A 6,000-nucleotide genomic window follows, 5' to 3' on the forward strand; every position below is an offset into this window, starting at 1 on the left:
CATGTCCTGAAGCCCATGGAGAACATGCCTACTGGGAGCAGCACTACACTACAGTGAAAACTCCTATAACTACGAGTGCTTGTTTCTTCCCTAACCATTTGTAATAGGGTGCATAGACTCCACACTTCAGCTGCCAGGAAAGGTTTAATAGATGGATCTATTACTTTTCCAGCTGCGACCAAGTGACCAATTAGCAACAGTTGGCATAAAAGGCTGCAGGTCTGGCAGAAGGGTGGTCACAACCTCACAGGGTTCTAGAGTCCAGGTTGCAGCCTGAGCCCAAATGTCCACATCAATTAAACAGCCCCTTAGCCTTATCCCTGAGAGCCCGAGCCAACTGGCATGGGCTAACCATGGATTTTTAATTGCACTGTAGACATAGCCCTCTGGCCAGGTCACTTAGGGTGAGTCATTAAAAGGGAGAGATCAGCCTTTAGTCCAAGGTGCTGTTGGCAGGACCTGACAGATAGGGCTGGGCCTAGTATAGCACCTACTCTGAGGAGGCACACAAACCACTGATTGAAGTTGACACCATCCTAAATCCCAAGGCTAGGACAGCAGTCAGAAGCCCTGGACGTACACACATTTGTGACCAGGACAGCACTTCAGGCATGTATGCCACATCTGCACTATGTTCCATAAAAGGTTGCACTATTCTTTGTTGTGGTTTATATTCCACAACAGTGGAATATATTCAGTGAAGGTTTTTATTAACTTCACTACTTTACATTCACTATGTTATTGACAAAGGTTCAATACAATTTCATCAAATCACATGTGCTAAACAGTAGGACAAAATATCCTTTCATGGAATCATTATGCAAAGCATAACAAAATTGCATTTCATCAAATTTTACAGACAGACTAATGAAATCCTTATATAATGCATAATAAAATTTCATTTTAGTTTCTAGCTTCCAAGGGGAAGCATAGGGCATTCTATTATGTCTGTTAGTCTATCAGGTGCCACAGGACTCTTTGCTGCTTTTACAGGGCATTCCTGTTTGCTGCAGTCTGCAGAGGCAGCCTTTCTCCTGGCTGCTCATAACTTTCCCAAAGGCTGTGCACCTCTACTTCCCACCCATCAGGGAGGCTCTCTCCCTTGCTATCATAGCTGTTGTGCAAAATATAACAAGCAGCTGTTGCTCAACAGCCTCCAGTCTTGTCATCAGGCACCTTTGTCTCCTTTTCAGCCTTCCAAATGGACATACTACTGTCACTCTGCCACTCCTCAAAGTATAGTTAAACAGCTCCTGTTCAGGTGTCCAGTAAAAAGCTTTGTAAGCTGAAATAGAGAATAAACTGGGTTAATCACAACAACCTTAATACCCACAGTAGTCCTGGGAGCAAAACTTCCCTTTTTCATTGTAGAAAAAAGGCCCAAGAGGCTAAAGATCACTCTATATTAATATTGGTGAACCTGCCATGGTAGCAACCAGGCCTTGGAGCTCCATGCAAAAATACTCTTTTCTGTTGATGAACCGCAAGACCTGGTTTGGGGGGCAAAGAATAGGCATGTGGGTCCCATCAGTGGCCACAGTACAACCTGAGAATCCAAACCATGCAAATTCATCAATAACCCCCTGTGCATTGCCAACCTTTGTGACCTGAGGCAGCAGCACCCTCTTGATAGCAGCGTGCACTCACATGACAACAGTCTCAACATTTGATCTGTTTAGCTATCGTTCAGTAGAAGTTTGGGGTGGCAAGCTTGCAGATGGTGATAGCCATATGCTTCTCCACTCGGAGGGGAATTTTCATGTTGGTGTGCAGCTCTGGGGTGAGCTCTGCGTAGATTTCCTAGGAAAGTGACCTTTGCCATCATGAAATTCAGCCTCCAGTGCTGATCATCCCAGGTCTGCATCTCTCTCCTTCTCCCACCAGTTACTGCTAGTTTCCTGAGCCCAGAAGTGGCACTTCACCAAGTGAAGTTGCTCCAGGAAGTTCATCCATCAGTAGTTGGACAACTTTTCATCCTTGTCCTCCATCCAAATCAGCATGGCAGCTGACTCCCACACCTAAACCCATCCAGCTCTGTGACTGCAAATATAAGTACAACAGAGTCAATATATAAATAACTGTCAAGATCACGGCTGTCTGGCAGCAGTTTGAAAATGGCACTAATTTGCAAGAGACAGATGAGCGGGAATCTGCTGGTTTGACCCCAGATCCCAGAACTCTGGGCTTCTGGTAGGTATCCCACAATGACCTGCAAGAAAAAAATCCCAGAATGCACAGAGTCCAGCAACAGGACATTGTTGTGTGGATGCACTAATCTGAGGGGAAGTAGGTTAAAGCTGGCCCTGCATGTATTTCATAGAATCATAGAAGATTACGATTGAAAGAGACCTCAGGAGTTCATCTAGTCCAACCCCCTGCTCAAAGCATGACCAACCCCAACTAAATCATACCAGCCAGGGCTGTGTCAAGCCAAGCCTTAAAAACCTCTATGGATGGAGATTCCACCACCTTCCTAGTTAACCCATTCTAGTGCTTCATCACCCTTTTAGTGAAATAGCTTTTCCTAATATCCAAACTAGACTTGCCCCACTGCAACTTGAGACCATTGCTCCTTGTTCTGTCATCTGCCACCACTGAAGACACCCTAGCTCCATCCTCTCTGGAACCCCCCTTCAGGTAGTTGAAGGCTGCTATCAAATCCTCCCCCTCACCATCACTCTTTTCTTCTGCAGACTAAATAACCCCAGTTCCCTCAGCCTCTGCTCATAAATCAGCCTGCTAATCATTTTTGTTGCCCTCCACTGGACTCTTCAATTTGTCCGCATCCTTTCTGTAGTGGGGAGCCCAAAACTGGATGCAATACTCTAGATGTAGCCTCAGCATCAAATAAAGGGGAATAATCACTTCCCTTGATCTGCTGGCAATGCTCTTACTAATGCAGCTCAATATGCTATTAGCCTTCTTGGCAACAAGGACACACTGCTGACTCATATCCAGCTTCTCACCCACTGTAGTCTCCAGGGCCTTTCCTGCAGAACTGCTGCTTAGCCAGTCGATCCCTAGCCTGTAGCAGTGCACGGGATTCTTCCATCCAAAGTGCAGGACTCTGCACTTGTCCTTGCTGAACCTTAGATTTCTTTTACCCCAATCCACCAATTTGTCTAGTTCACTCTGGACCCTATCCCTACCCTCCAGCATATCTATCTCTCCCCCCAGCTTAGTGTCATCCATGGACTTGCTGAGGGAGCAATCCATCCCACCATCCAGATCATTAGTGAAGATGTTGAACAAAACTGGCCCCAGGACTGACCCCTGGGGCACGCCGCTTGATACTAGCTACCAACTAGACATTGAGCCATTGATCGCTATCATTTAGACCAACGATCTAGCCAGCTTTCTGTCCACCTTTTAGTCCATTCATCCAGTCCATACTTTTTTAACTTGCTGGCAAGAATACTGTGGGCGACCATATCAAAAGCTTTGCTAAAGCTTTCTCCATACCTACAGAGCCAATTATCTCGGCAATCAGGTTGCTCAGGCATGACTTGCTCTTGGTGAATTCATGTTGACTATTCCTGATCACCTTCCTCTTCTCCAAGTGCTTCAGAATGGAATCCTTGAGGACCTGCTCCATGATTTTTCCAGAGACTGAGGTGAGGCTGATTGGTCTATACTTCCCCAGATTTTTCTTCTTCCCATTTTTAAAGATGGGCACTATATTTGCCTTTTTCCAATCACACAGGTCCTCCCCTCATCACCACAAGTTTTCAAAGATCATGGCCAATGGCTCTGCAATCACATCAGCCAACTCCCTCAGCACTCTCAGATGGATTAGATCTGGACCATGGACTTGTGCACACCCAGCTTTTCTAAATAATCCTTAACCTGTTCTTTCACCACTGAGGGCTGCTCACCTCTTTCTCATACTGTGCTGCCCATGCAGCAGTCTGGGAGCTGACCTTGTCTGTGAAGACTGAGGGGGAAGAAAAAAAAAAAGCATTGAGTTCTTCAACTTTTTCCACATCTTCTGTCGCTAGGTTGCCTCCCCCATTCAGTAAAGGTCCCATACTTTCCCCGACCTTCTTCTTGTTGCTAATATACCTGTAGAAACCCTTCTTGTTACCCTTCACATCCCTTGCTAGCTGCAACTTCAATTGTGCTTTGGCCTTCCTGATTACACTCCTGCATGCTCGAACAATATCTTTATACTCCCTCCTAGTCATCTGTCCAAGTTTCCACTTCTTGTTAGCTTCCTTTTTGTGTTTAAGCTCACAGAAGATTCCTCTGTTAAGCCAAGCTGGTTGCCTGTCATATTTGCCATTCTTTTTGCCATCGGGATAGTTTGTTCCTGCATCAGTAAGGCTTCTTTAAAATACAGCCAGCTCTCCTGGACTCCTTTCCCCTCATATTAGCCCAGGGGTAGGCAACCTATGGCACATGTGCCACCTTCGGCACGCGAGCTGATTTTCAGTGGCACTCACACTGCCCAGGTCCTGGCCACCAATCCGGGGAGCTCTGCATTTTATTTTAATTTTAAAAGAAGCTTCTTAAACATTTTAAAAACCTTATTTACTTTACATACAACAATAGTTTAGTTATATATTATAGACTTATAGAAAGAGACCTTCTAAAACCACAAAACCTTAAATTAGAGTGAATAAATGAAGATTCGGCACACCACTTCTGAAAGGTTGCCGACCACTGTATTAGCCTCCAAGGGTATCCTGTCCATCAGTTTCCTGAAGGAGTCAAAGTCTGCTTTTCTGAAGTCCAGGGTCTGCATTCTGCTGCTCTCCTTTCTTCCTTTTGTCAGGATCCTGACCTCTACCATCTCATAGTCACTGCTGCCCAGGTTGCCACCCACTTCTACTTCTCCTACCAATTCTTCCCTGTTGGTAAGCAGCAGGTCAAGAAGAGCACAGCCCCTAGTTGGTTCCTCCAGCACTTGCACCGGGAAGTTGTCCCCAACACTCTGCAAAAACTTCCTGGATTGTCTATGCACCGCTATATTGATTTCCCAGCAGATGTCAGGGTGATTGAAGTTCCCCGTTTGAAGGGAAGTAGGTTAAAACCAGCAGTTGAGGTTCACTTATTTCCGATTAGTTATTTCACAAATATTTATACGCAAAAACATATTCCAAATTTTTTTTCCCATGTAGATAAACCCTTAGCATTTCATATTCTTCATCAATAGTTTTCATACCACATTTAAGGACTAATCTTGCTCCCATCAGAGACAGTGGGAGTTTTTCCACGGGGTGCACGATCAGGTCTTTAATTAGCAATTCTGCCAGGCACTGATCATCTCCTGTGTAGTAGCAAACCTTCAATTCCCAGAAAGTCAATGAGAGATGAACATGCTCAGCACCATCCCTAAGACTGATGCAGAAGCTCCTTGAGAATATATAATGTACAAATAGAAGTCAGTGAGAATTGAGAGCTTCTCTAAGGAGATTCTTGGCAACTTGCAGATTGAGCATTTGAAGTGGACTTGATTTTGTAGCATTTTATGCAGACACCTAAAGTTGCTGTACACAATTTAATTAATGCTGTTTCAAAGACACAGTCTCTTTAAACCTTGGCAGTCTATAAGAAGGTTAGAGGGTTAACGTCCAGCTGATTTTTTTTTCCAATGTCAGATCATAATGATGACTTTTATTGTTAACAATACTGCAAAAGCAGGGGGTTCCCACTCCACCCCATCCAAAGCTCTGGAGAGGAATTAAAAAGCAATTAAGGAAATGGTGGACACTCCTCTGCTAGAAGAGCTAAAATATTTGGATGAATGTGCAGTTCTTCTCTTTTCTTCTGTTGGTCAGCTAATCAGTTTTAATTTATCTTCTTTTGCATTCTTCACTTCTACTGAGGACAGTCTTCTACCATAAGTAATAGAAATTCCAAGACAAGAAAGATCTTAACACTTGCAGCTATGAAAGGGGAAACTTGTCTGTGTGTTTCAGCAATCTAAGAGAGGAAGGAAAAGACAATAGTCAGAGTTTTGTACTGATAAACCTAGCTGAGGAATGTGGTATTTCTCAG

Source organism: Chelonoidis abingdonii, chromosome 3 (genome assembly GCF_003597395.2).
Source record: "Chelonoidis abingdonii isolate Lonesome George chromosome 3, CheloAbing_2.0, whole genome shotgun sequence".
Lineage (NCBI taxonomy): Eukaryota > Metazoa > Chordata > Testudines > Testudinidae > Chelonoidis > Chelonoidis abingdonii.